At 41.2% G+C, this 13,828-nt stretch overlaps 1 long non-coding RNA gene across 1 annotated transcript; it reads right to left on the bottom strand.

The window, feature by feature from the left end:
* Positions 1 to 12,156: 12,156 nt before the first annotated feature.
* Positions 12,157 to 12,791, bottom strand: LOC143134605 (uncharacterized). The gene is made up of 4 exons (XR_012988697.1): positions 12,734 to 12,791; positions 12,604 to 12,648; positions 12,452 to 12,516; positions 12,157 to 12,314 (listed from the first exon to the last, which is right to left on the bottom strand). It is a non-coding gene; the product is annotated as an uncharacterized LOC143134605 (long non-coding RNA).
* Between the last annotated feature and the right edge of the window lie 1,037 nt (positions 12,792 to 13,828).

Below are 13,828 nucleotides of genomic sequence, written 5' to 3'. Positions count from 1 at the left end.
AATGGGCCTGCCTGGCATAGCGCCACCACCTGGCCAAGGGAGAAATGTGCCAGAAATGGGCAATGCCTTAACTGTTTGATCTCAAACTTGATAAAATATTGGATATCAATATTCTGATGATGTTCACTTGTGTAATTCCCATGCCTAGCATTGCGCCACCATCTGGACAAGCAGGAAGTGTGTCAGAAATGTTCTATGCTTTGAATGAATGGTTTGAAACTTCTCAGGTTAATAAATAATGTGATTATGATGACATCCAGACACCCAATGGGCCTGCCTGGCATAGCGCCCCCACCTGGCCAAGCAAGAAAATGTGCCAGAAAATAACATGCAACTACAAATAGCACACACATCAAATATGTACATTACACAAACGCACCGTGTCAGTGCTTTGTTGGATTCCGAAATGTCACAGGTTGCGGACCGGAGGTGCTCGGGCCCGCCATTGCCGCTTGCGGCTATATTTATTATTATTTTAACTTTGTCTCAGAGCGTTTTCCTTTTTTGAGGTGGTTAAGATGGGTGAAAAGTCTTGAAATTTGGCACACACATCAGGTGTCACGCAAAGCAGTTAGGTACAAGAGCTTGGCCCCGGGCGTGGCCCAGGGACTCAGTAGCGCCCCCTTAGGTGATTGATGCAGTGGTTGGCACATACTTTCAGCTAGACACATCAAATTTGGTAGGTGTGTGTATCTCCCCAAGATGAACAACTTTCGTATGTACAATGCATTAGCCACGCCCAACAGGAAGTGAGGTATTTGGGATTTTGTGCGGACTAAAATGTGATGAATTGTGATGCCAAAAGAGGTGCTTCCCATCGGCGAAAACGCATGAAATTTGGCACACAGGTCAAGAGGTACCGTAAATATATACAGGGGAAAAGCCTTGGCACCGGGTGTTGCCCAGGCACTCCATAGCGCCCCCTTATGTCACTATGACTTGTGGTTGGCATATAGTTTTAGATACACACACCAAATTTGGTGGGTGTATGTAACTCCCAAAAACAAACAACTTTTGTATTAACATGCCATTAGCCACGCCCACAGGAAGTGAGGTAATTGAGATTTTGTGTGTTGTGGACATGATCAATTTTAACATACTCCTCCTAGACGGTTGATCCGATTCATGTCAAAGTTGGTATACATGACGCCGAGATGTTCCTGATTATAAATTGTGAAGTTTTTTTTTGATATGTTGTAATTTGACGAAATGGCGAAATTATTAATTTTAATACCCTTCCACATAAACAATAAATGTGTCATAATTCACCATGCATGGCTTGAAATGTTTTAAATTTCACAGGTCATTGAAGACCATGTCAATGATAATATTCACAGGCCCATAATGCATGTTTGGCATAGCGCCACCAACTGGCAACAGAAAGAATGACAATTATACTGATGTCATATGATCAATTTGAACATACTCCTCGTAGACGGTTTGTCAGATTAATTTTAAAATTGGGCAAATATGATGCCAAGATGTTGCTGATGTTAAATTGTGAAGGGATTTTTGATATGTTGTAATATGTCATGATTTTAATATCTCACCATATAAACAGGAAATGTGTCATAAAGTCACAGTGCATTGAATGAATGGTCTGAAACTTCTCAGGTTAATAGATATTATGATTATGATGATATTCAGACACCCAATGGGCCTGCCTGGCATAGCGCCACCACCTGGCCAAGTAGGAAATGTGCCAGAAATGGACAATGCCTTAAGTGATTGATCTGAAACTTTATAAAATATTGGATATCATTATTGTCATGATATTAACACATATAATTCACATGCCTAGCATAGCGCCACCATCTGGTCAAACAGGAAATATGCCAGAAATGTTCTATGCTTTGAATGAATGGTCTGAAACTTCTCAGGTTAATAGATATTATAATTATGATGATATTCAGAGACCCTATGGGCCTGCCTGGCATAGCTCCACCACCTGGCCAAGCAGGAAAATGTGCCAGAAATTGGTAATGCCTATATTGGTTGATCTGAAACTTTGCAAAATATTGGATATCATTATTGTGATGATATTCACATGTCTAATTCAAATGCCTAATATAGCGCCACCATCTGGCCAAAAAGTGTATCAGAAATGTTCTTTGCTTAAAATGAATAATCTGAAATTTCTCAGGTTAATTTATATTATGATTATGATGACACACAATGGACCTGCCTTGCATTGCGCCCCCACCTGGCCAGGCAAGTAAATGTGCCAGAAAATAACATGCAAAAACAAATAGCACACACATCAAATATGTACATTTTACAAATGCACCACGTCGGTGCTTTGTTGGATTCTGAAATGTCACGGGTTGCGGCCCACAGGTGCTCGGGCCCGCCATTGCCGCTTGCGGCTATATTTAGGGCCCGAGCACCGACGGTGCGCGAGGCCGGGACGGCCTTGCGCACCGAGAGGTGCGAAGCCCTATTGTTTTTGAAAGGATTATTATTATTATTATTATTATTATTTGTTCACCTTTTTGCTATTTTTGAGGTGGTTAACATGTATGAAAAGTCTTGGAATTTGGCACACACATCTGGTATCACACTGGCTACACAGGCATAAAGGCTTGGCCCCGGGCGTGGCCCAGTGACTCAGTAGCGCCCCCTTAGGTGATTGATCCAGTGGTTGGCACATACTTTCAGCTAGACACACCAAATTCGGTAGGTGTGTGTATCTCCCCAAGATGAACAACTTTCGTATGTATGATGCATTAGCCACGCCCAACAGGAAGTGAGGTATTTGGGATTTTGTGCGAACTAAAATGTGATGAATTGTGATGCCAAAAGAGGATCTTCCCATCGGTGAAAACGCATGAAATTTGGCACACACGTCAAGAGGTACCATGAATATACAGGGGAAAAGCCTTGGCACTGGGCGTTGCCCAGGAACTTCATAGCGCCCCCTTATGTCACTGTGACTTGTGGTTGGCATATAGTTTTAGATACACACACCAAATTTGGTGGGTGCATGTAACTCCCAAAAACAATCAACTTTTGTATTAACATGCCATTAGCCACGCCCACAGGAAGTGAGGTAATTGGGATTTTGTGCGTTGTGGACATGACCAATTTTAATGTACTCCTCCTAGACGGTTGATCCGATTCATGTGAAAGTCGGTATACATAATGCCAATATGCTTCTGATTCTAAATTGTGAAGCTTTTTTTGATATATTGTAATTTCACAAAATGGCGAAACTATGAATTGTAATACCCTTCCACATAAACAATAAATGTGTCTTAATTCACCATGCATGGCTTGAAATGTTTTAAATTTCACAGGTTATTGAATACCATGGTAATGACAATATTCACAAGCCCATAATCCATATTTCGCATAGCGCCACCCACTGGCAACAAAAAGAATGACAAGAACACTGATGTCACATGATAGATTTGAACATACTCCTCCTAGACGGTTTGTCAGATTCATGTGAAATTTGGCAAATATGATGGCAAGATGACGCTGATGTTAAATTGTGAAGGGATTTTTGATATGTTGTAATATGTTATGATTATAATATCTTGCACATAAACAGGAAATGTGTCATAAAGTCAAAGTGCATTGAATGAACAGTCTGAAACTTCTCAGGTTCATAGATATTATGATTATGAGAATAATCAGAAACCCTATTGGCCTGCCTGGCATAGCGCCACCACCTGGCCAAACAGGAAATGTGTTGGAATGGGCAATTCCTTAACTGATTTATTTGAAACCTAGTAGGTATACAATATTGGAAATCATTATTGTGATGATGTGCACATATGTCATTCAGATGGCTAGCATAGCGCCACCATCTGGCCAAGCATGAAATTTGCCAGAAATGTTCTATGCTTTGAATGAATGGTCTGAAACGTAACAGGTTAATAGATATTATTATTATGATGATATCCAGACACCTAATGGGCCTGCCTGGCATAGCGCCACCACCTGGCCAAGGGAGAAATGTGCCAGAAATGGGCAATGCCTTAACTGTTTGATCTCAAACTTGATAAAATATTGGATATCAATATTCTGATGATGTTCACTTGTGTAATTCCCATGCCTAGCATTGCGCCACCATCTGGACAAGCAGGAAGTGTGTCAGAAATGTTCTATGCTTTGAATGAATGGTTTGAAACTTCTCAGGTTAATAAATAATGTGATTATGATGACATCCAGACACCCAATGGGCCTGCCTGGCATAGCGCCCCCACCTGGCCAAGCAAGAAAATGTGCCAGAAAATAACATGCAACTACAAATAGCACACACATCAAATATGTACATTACACAAACGCACCGTGTCAGTGCTTTGTTGGATTCCGAAATGTCACAGGTTGCGGACCGGAGGTGCTCGGGCCCGCCATTGCCGCTTGCGGCTATATTTAGGGCCCGAGCACCCGAAGGGCGCAAGGCCCTATTGTTTTTGTAAGGATTATTATTATTATTAGGGCCCGAGCACCGACGGTGCGCGAGGCCGGGACGGCCTAGCGCACCGAGAGGTGCGAAGCCCTATTGTTTTTGAAAGGATTATTATTATTATTATTATTATTATTATTTGTTCACCTTTTTGCTATTTTTGAGGTGGTTAGCATGGATGAAAAGTCTTGGAATTTGGCACACACATCTGGTATCACAATGGCTACACAGGCATAAAAGCTTGGCCCCGGGCGTGGCCCAGGGACTCAGTAGCGCCCCCTTAGGTGATTGATCCAGTGGTTGGCACATACTTTCAGCTAGACACACCAAATTTTGTAGGTGTGTGTATCTCCCCAAGATGAACAACTTTTGTATGTACAATGCATTAGCCACGCCCAACAGGAAGTGAGGTATTTGGGATTTTGTGCGGACTAAAATGTGATGAATTGTGATGCCAAAAGAGGTGCTTCCCATAGCTGAAAACGCATGAAATTTGGCACACACGTCAAGAGGTACCGTGAATACACAGGGGAAAAGCCTTGGCACCGAGCGTTGCCCAGGAACTCCATAGCGCCCCCTTATGTCACTGTGACTTGTGGTTGGCATATAGTTTTAGATACACACACCAAATTTGGTGGGTGTATGTAACTCCCAAAAACAATCAACTTTTGTATTAACATGCCATTAGCCACGCCCACAGGAAGTGAGGTAATTGAGATTTTGTGCGTTGTGGACATGATCAATTTTAACGTACTCCTCCTAGACGGTTGATCCGATTCATGTCAAAGTTGGTATACATGACGCTGAAATGTTCCTGATTATAAATTGTGAAGCTTTTTTTTGATATGTTGTAATTTGACGCAATGGCGAAATTATTAATTTTAATACCCTTCCACATAAACAATAAATGTGTCATATTTCACCATGCATGGCTTGAAATGTTTTACATTTCACAGGTCTTTGAATACCATGGGAGTGATGATATTCACATGCCCATAATGCATATTTTGCATAGCGCCACCACCTGGCAACAGAAAGAATGGCAATTACACTGATGTCACATGGTCAATTTTAACATACTCCTCCTAGACAATTTGTCAGATTCATATGAAATTTGGCAAATATGATGCCAAGATGTTGCTGATGTTAAATTGCGAACGGATTTTTGATATGTTGTAATATGTCATGATTTTAATATCTCACCCTATAAACAGGAAATGTGTCATAAAGTCACAGTGCATTGAATGAATGGTCTGAAACTTCTCAGGTTAATAGATATTATGATTATCATGATATTCTGACACCCAATGGGCCTGCTTGGCATAGCGCCACCACCTGGCCAAGTAGGAAATGTGCCAGAAATGGACAATGCCTTAAGTGATTGATCTGAAACTTTATAAAATATTGGATATCATTATTGTGATGATATTCACACATATAATTCACATGCCTAGCATAGCGCCACCATCTGGACAAACAGGAAATATGCCATAAATGTTTTATGCTTTGAATGAATGGTCTGAAACTTCTCAGGTTAATAGATATTATAATTATGATGATATCCAGAGACCCTATGGGCCTGCCTGGCATAGCGCCACCACCAGGTCAAGCAGGAAATGTGCCAGAAATGGACAATGCCTTAAGTGATCGATCTGAAAATTTACAAACATTTTGAATATCTTTATTGTGATGATAATCACAGTTAAGCAAATGTAATTTTCATGCCTAACATAGCGCCACCATCTGGCCAACCAAAAAGTGCATCAGAAATGTTCTTTGCTTAAAGTCCAAAAACAAATAGCACACGCATCAAATATGTACATTTCACACACGCACCGCGTCGGTGCTTTGTTGGATTCCGAAATGTCACGGGTTGCTGACCGGAGGTGCTCGGGCCCGCCATTGCCACTTGCGGCTATATTTATTATTATTTTAACTTTGTCTCAGAGCGTTTTCCTTTTTTGAGGTGGTTAAGATGGGTGAAAAGTCTTGAAATTTGGCACACACATCAGGTGTCACGCAAAGCAGTTAGGTACAAGAGCTTGGCCCCGGGCGTGGCCCAGGGCCTCAGTAGCGCCCCCTTAGGTGATTGAGGCAGTGGTTGGCACATACTTTCAGCTAGACGCATCAAATTTGGTAGGTGTGTGAATCTCCCCAAGATGAACAACTTTCGTATGTACAATGCATTAGCCACGCCCAACAGGAAGTGAGGTATTTGGGATTTTGTGCAGACTAAAATGTGATGAATTGTAATGCCCAAAGAGGTCCTTCCCATCGGTGAAAACGCATGAAATTTGGCACACACGTCAAGAGGTACCATGAATACACAGGGGAAAAGCCTTGGCACTGGGCTTGGCTCAGGAACTCCATAGCGCCCCCTTATGTCACTGTGACTTGTGGTTGGCATATAGTTTTAGGTACACACACCAAATTTGGTGGGTGTGTGTAACTCCCAAAAACAATCAACTTTTGTATTAACATGCCATTAGCCACGCCCACAGGAAGTGAGGTAATTGGGATTTTGTGCATTGTGGACAAGATCAATTTTAACATACTCCTCCTAGATGGTTGATCCGATTCATGTGAAAGTTGGTATACATGATGCCAATATGCTTCTGATTCTAAATTGTGAAGCTTTTTTTGATATGTTGTAATTTGACGAAATGGCAAAACTATGAATTTTAATACCCTTCCACATAAACAATAAATGTGTCTTAAGTCACCATGCATGGCTTGAAATGTTTTAAATTTCACAGGTCTTTGAATACCATGGTAGTGATGATATTCATATGCCCATAATGCATATTTGGCATAGCGCCACCACCTGGCAACAGAAAGAATGGCAATTACACTGATGTTACATGATTCATTTTAACATACTCCTCCTAGACGGTTTGTCGGATTCATGTGAAATTTGGCTAACATTATGCCAAGATGATGCTGATGTTAAATTGCGAAGGGATTTTTGATATGTTGTAATAAGTCATGATTTTAATATCTCACCATATAAACAGGAAATGTGTCATATAGTCACAGTGCATTGAATGAATGGTCTGAAACTTCTCAGGTTAATTGATATTAGGATTATGATGATATCCAGACACCCAATGGACCTGCCTGGCATAGCGCCACCACCTGGCCAAGTAGAAAATGTGCCAGAAATGGACAATGCCTTAAGTGATTGATCTGAAACTTTATAAAATATTGGATATCATTATTGTGATGATATTCACACATATAATTCACATGCCTAGCATAGCGCCACCATCTGGCCAAACAGGAAATATGCCAGAAATGCTCTATGCTTTGAATGAATGTTCTGAAACTTCTCAGGTTAATAGATATTATAATTATGATGATATCCAGAGACCGTATGGGCCTGCCTGGCATAGCGCCACCACCTGGCCATGCAGGAAAATGTGCCAGAAATTGGTAATGCCTTTATTGGTTGATCTGAAACTTTACAAAATATTGGATATCATTATTGTGATGATATTCACATGTGTAATTCACATGCCTAATATAGCGCCACCATCTGGCCAAAAAATGTATCAGAAATGTTCTTTGCTTAAAATGAATAATCTGAAATTTCTCAGGTTAATATATATTATGATTATGATGACACACAATGGGCCTGCCTTGCATTGCACCCCCACCTGGCCAAGCAAGTAAATGTGCCAGAAAATAACATGCAAAAACAAATAGCACACACATCAAATATGTACATTTTACAAATGCACCACGTCGGTGCTTTGTTGGATTCTGAAATGTCACGGGTTGCAGCCCGCAGGTGCTCGGGCCCGCCATTGCCGCTTGCGGCTATATTTAGGGCCCGAGCACCGACGGTGCGCGAGGCCGGGACGGCCTTGCGCACCGAGAGGTGCGAAGCCCTATTGTTTTTGAAAGGATTATTATTATTATTATTATTATTATTTGTTCACCTTTTTGCTATTTTTGAGGTGGTTAGCATGGATGAAAAGTCTTGGAATTTGGCACACACATCTGGTATCACAATGGCTACACAGGCATAAAAGCTTGGCCCCGGGCGTGGCCCAGGGACTCAGTAGCGCCCCCTTAGGTGATTGATCCAGTGGTTGGCACATACTTTCAGCTAGACACACCAAATTTTGTAGGTGTGTGTATCTCCCCAAGATGAACAACTTTTGTATGTACAATGCATTAGCCACGCCCAACAGGAAGTGAGGTATTTGGGATTTTGTGCGGACTAAAATGTGATGAATTGTGATGCCAAAAGAGGTGCTTCCCATCGCTGAAAACGCATGAAATTTGGCACACACGTCAAGAGGTACCGTGAATACACAGGGGAAAAGCCTTGGCACCGGGCGTTGCCCAGGAACTCCATAGCGCCCCCTTATGTCACTGTGACTTGTGGTTGGCATATAGTTTTAGAGACACACACCAAATTTGGTGGGTGTATGTAACTCCCAAAAACAATCAACTTTTGTATTAACATGCCATTAGCCACGCCCACAGGAAGTGAGGTAATTGAGATTTTGTGCGTTGTGGACATGATCAATTTTAACGTACTCCTCCTAGACGGTTGATCTGATTCATGTCAAAGTTGGTATACATGACGCTGAGATGTTCCTGATTATAAATTGTGAAGCTTTTTTTTGATATGTTGTAATTTGACGCAATGGCGAAATTATTAATTTTAATACCCTTCCACATAAACAATAAATGTGTCATATTTCACCATGCATGGCTTGAAATGTTTTACATTTCACAGGTCTTTGAATACCATGGGAGTGATGATATTCACATGCCCATAATGCATATTTTGCATAGCGCCACCACCTGGCAACAGAAAGAATGGCAATTACACTGATGTCACATGGTCAATTTTAACATACTCCTCCTAGACAATTTGTCAGATTCATATGAAATTTGGCAAATATGATGCCAAGATGTTGCTGATGTTAAATTGCGAACGGATTTTTGATATGTTGTAATATGTAATGATTTTAATATCTCACCCTATAAACAGGAAATGTGTCATAAAGTCACAGTGCATTGAATGAATGGTCTGAAACTTCTCAGGTTAATAGATATTATGATTATCATGATATTCTGACACCCAATGGGCCTGCTTGGCATAGCGCCACCACCTGGCCAAGTAGGAAATGTGCCAGAAATGGACAATGCCTTAAGTGATTGATCTGAAACTTTATAAAATATTGGATATCATTATTGTGATGATATTCACACATATAATTCACATGCCTAGCATAGCGCCACCATCTGGACAAACAGGAAATATGCCATAAATGCTTTATGCTTTGAATGAATGGTCTGAAACTTCTCAGGTTAATAGATATTATAATTATGATGATATCCAGAGACCCTATGGGCCTGCCTGGCATAGCGCCACCACCAGGTCAAGTAGGAAATGTGCCAGAAATGGACAATGCCTTAAGTGATCGATCTGAAAATTTACAAACATTTTGAATATCTTTATTGTGATGATAATCACAGTTAAGCAAATGTAATTTTCATGCCTAACATAGCGCCACCATCTGGCCAACCAAAAAGTGCATCAGAAATGTTCTTTGCTTAAAGTGAATAGTCTGAAATTTCTCAGGTTAATATATGTTATGATTATGATGACACCCAATGGGCCTGCCTTGCGTTGCGCCCCCACCTGGCCAAGCAAGTACATGTCCCAGAAAATTAAATACAAAAACAAATAGCACACGCATCAAATATGTACATTTCACACACGCACCGCGTCGGTGCTATGTTGGATTCCGAAATGTCACGGGTTGCTGACCGGAGGTGCTCGGGCCCGCCATTGCCGCTTGCGGCTATATTTCTATATTATTATTGTTATTCCACTTTTTTGCTTTCCTGTTTTTGAGGTGGTTAACATGGTCGAAAACTCTTGAAATTTGGCACACACGTCAGGTGTCACGCATCGCAGTTAGGTACAAGAGCTTGACCCTGGGTGTGGCCCAGGGACTCGCTAGCGCCCCCTTAGGTGACTGAACCCGTGGTTGGCAAATATTTTGAGGTGGTTAACATAATCGAAAAGTCTTGAAATTTGGCACACACATCAGGTGTCACACAAAGCAGCTAGGTAAAAAATCTTGGCCCCGGGTATGGCCCAGAGACTCGCTAGCGCCCCCTTACGCCCGCTTAGATAACTGATCCCGTGGTGGGCATATACTTTCAGCTACACACACCAAATTTGGTAGGTGTCTGTATCTCCCCAAGATGAACAACTTTCCTATGCACAATGCATTAGCCACGCCCAACAGGAAGTGAGGTATTTGGGATTTTGTGCAGACTAATATGTCATGAAATATGTGCTGAATTGTGATCCCAAAAAAGATGCTTCCCATGGGTGAAAACACATGAAATTTGGCACAGACATCAAGTGGTACAGTGCATAGACTGGGACAAAAGCTTGGCACCGGGCATTGCCCAGGAACTCCATAGCGCCCCCTTATGTCACTGTGATTTGTGGTTGGCATATAGTTTTAGATACACACACCAAATTTGGTGGGTGTATGTAACTCCCAAAAACAAACAACTTTTATATTAACATGCCATTAGCCACGCCCACAGGAAGTGAGGTAATTGAGATTTTGTGCGTTGTGGACATGATCACTTTTAACGTACTCCTCCTAGACGGTTGATCCGATTCATGTCAAAGTTGGTATACATGACGCCGAGATGTTCCTGATTATAGATTGTGAAGCCTTTTTTTGATATGTTGTAATTTGACGAAATGACGAAATTATTCATTTTAATACCCTTCCACATAAACAATACATGTGTCATAATTCACCATGCATGGCTTGAAATGTTTTAAATTTCACAGGTCATTAAAGACCATGTTAATGATAATATTCACATGCCCATAATGCATGTTTGGCATAGCGCCACCAACTGGCAACAGAAAGAATGACAATTATACTGATGTCACATGATCAATTTGAACATACTCCTCCTAGACTGTTTGTCAGATTCATTTGAAATTTGGCAACCATTATGCCAAGATGTCGCTGATGTTAAATTGTGAATGGATTTTGGAATGTTGTAATATATTTGATATGATTTTAATATCTCACCACATAAACAGGAAATGTGTCATAAATCACAGTGCATTGAATGAATGGTCTGAAACTTCTCAGGTTAATAGATATCATGATTATGATGATATCCAGACACCCAATGGGCCTGCCTGGCATAGCGCCACCACCTGGTCAAGCAGGAAATGTGCCAGAAATGGACAATGCCTTAAGTGATTGATCTGAAACTTTATAAAATATCAGATATCATTATTGTGATGACATTCACATTCGTAATTCACAGGCCTAACATAGCGCCACCATCTGGCCAACCAAAAAGTGTATCAGAAATGTTCTTTGCTTAAAATGAATGGTCTGAAATTTCTCAGGTTAATATATACTATGATTATGATGACACCCAATGGGCCTGCCTTGCATTGCGCCCCCACCTGGCCAAGCAAGTACATGTGGCAGAAAATAAAATACAAAAATCAAATATGTACATTTCACAAATGCACCACGTCGGTGCTTTGTTGGATTCCGATATGTCACGGGTTGTGGCCCGCAGGTGCTCGGGCCCGCCATTGCCGCTTGCGGCTATATTTTTTTCATTGTCATTCATTTGTGACCATTTTGCATTTACTATAACATTTACCGGGTGGCCACACCACCACCTTTCATACTAAATATTGCTTCTCCATAACAGTGATTTTGCTTTTATACTTATGACCAGGCATTCTATGAAAGGCAAACCTATTACCTCCATCTCCTCAAACTTGCGCTTCCTCAGACGCATCACAGGCTGTCGATGACCTTTTAGGAGATCCATTGCTTCATTGGTCCAGTGTGAAAAAAGCTTGCCGTGGCTAAATGAGGTAGTGGAGGGAGGTAAGAGTGGAAAATGCAAAAATTATCAGAAATGCAATGACTTGAAGTATGAATCCTGCTATTAAAAGGTTGAATCATGTGAGAATCTGTAAATGCCCTAATGTTAAATAAGTACTTGTCCAGTGTGAAGTTTTCCATCAGCATGATACACCACCACCTCCTAAGGGCTGGCATATCCACCTTAACATAAAATAGGTAGACTTATGACATATTTATATGTAGTTATTATAAATTCCATCACACCGAATATAAATAATCATTCCTTACGATGGTGTAATCGAAGGGAGCATCAAGTGCAACGTACAAGGCCAACTGCACAAAAAACAACAAACAAGTAAAACATGTGGGTGAACACCCGAAAGACAGCAAGACATGAAAACATTTAAATACGCCTTACCATTATCATGAAGACTCCACAGTCATTCCCACTGGTTTGACGAGGAAACTTCTAACAAAATAATACCACCATCAGCATTGATTGCAATTGAAGTTTCTCTAGTGCACTCACTATCATTCTTGTCTTTATGAGGGCATATGAAGGTGACTGTCCTAGCGTAAGGTCCACATGAACATGACCTTATAACATAAAGCAGGGGTGTCAAACATATGGTCCAGGGCTGAAACCACCCCTTCACATTATTTCATGCGGCCTGATCCCAAATAGGGGCAGCCGTGGCCTACTGGTTAGCACTTCGGACTTGTAACCAGGGGGTTGCCCCGGTAGGCCACGGCTGAAGTTCCCTTGAGCAAGGCACCTAACCCCTCACTGCTCCCCGAGCGCCGCTGTTGTTGCAGGCAGCTCACTGCGCCGGGATTAGTGTGTGTGCTTCACCTGACTGTGTGTTCACTGTGTGCAGTGTGTTTCACTTATTCACGGATTGGGATAAATGCAGAGACCAAATTTCCCTCACGGGATCAAAAGTATATATACTTATACTTACTTACTTAGACTTAAATGCTTGAACAACAATTGCAGCTCTGTGGCCTGCTTAAAATCAGTTAGAATGATTTACATGTGGCCGTGCTAAAAATGAGTTTGACACCCCAGAAATAAAGGAACTGAACAAAACACTGTAATGTCTATAAGAATGGTCATATGAACGTGACCATCCTAGAACTAGGGGTGGGAATTGATAGGATTTTATCAACGTCATCAGTCCAATTTTTTATCAATTCTACTAGATGACTAGCTGATAATTACGAATTGATTATGTCAAAGGGATACGATTCCAGTGAATTGAAGCATTTGATTCTTGATTCTACTCTATTCCGGGCTCTCAATTCCCACCCCTACCTTGAACAGAACATAATTCCATTATTGTAACCTCAACAGAGCGGTATATCTCTGATCAAAGCCATGCGGGGTCTCAAAACACCTAGAATCAAGTAAAAGAATCTCCCGAAGGACAGGCTTCAACACCTAATGGAGACATGCAGTATATCCGTAACATGCAGATATGCAGTTAGAGAGTTGAATGAACACTACAACTTA

Source organism: Alosa pseudoharengus, unplaced genomic scaffold (assembly GCF_046254945.1).
Source record: "Alosa pseudoharengus isolate Yale_2024_CS ecotype anadromous, Long Island Sound unplaced genomic scaffold, YU_APseudo_1.1 YU_APseudo_1.1_scf_1, whole genome shotgun sequence".
Taxonomy (NCBI): Eukaryota; Metazoa; Chordata; class Actinopteri; order Clupeiformes; family Clupeidae; genus Alosa; species Alosa pseudoharengus.
Note: the sequence above shows the minus strand (reverse complement) of the source record. Positions and strands in the feature narration are given on the sequence as shown.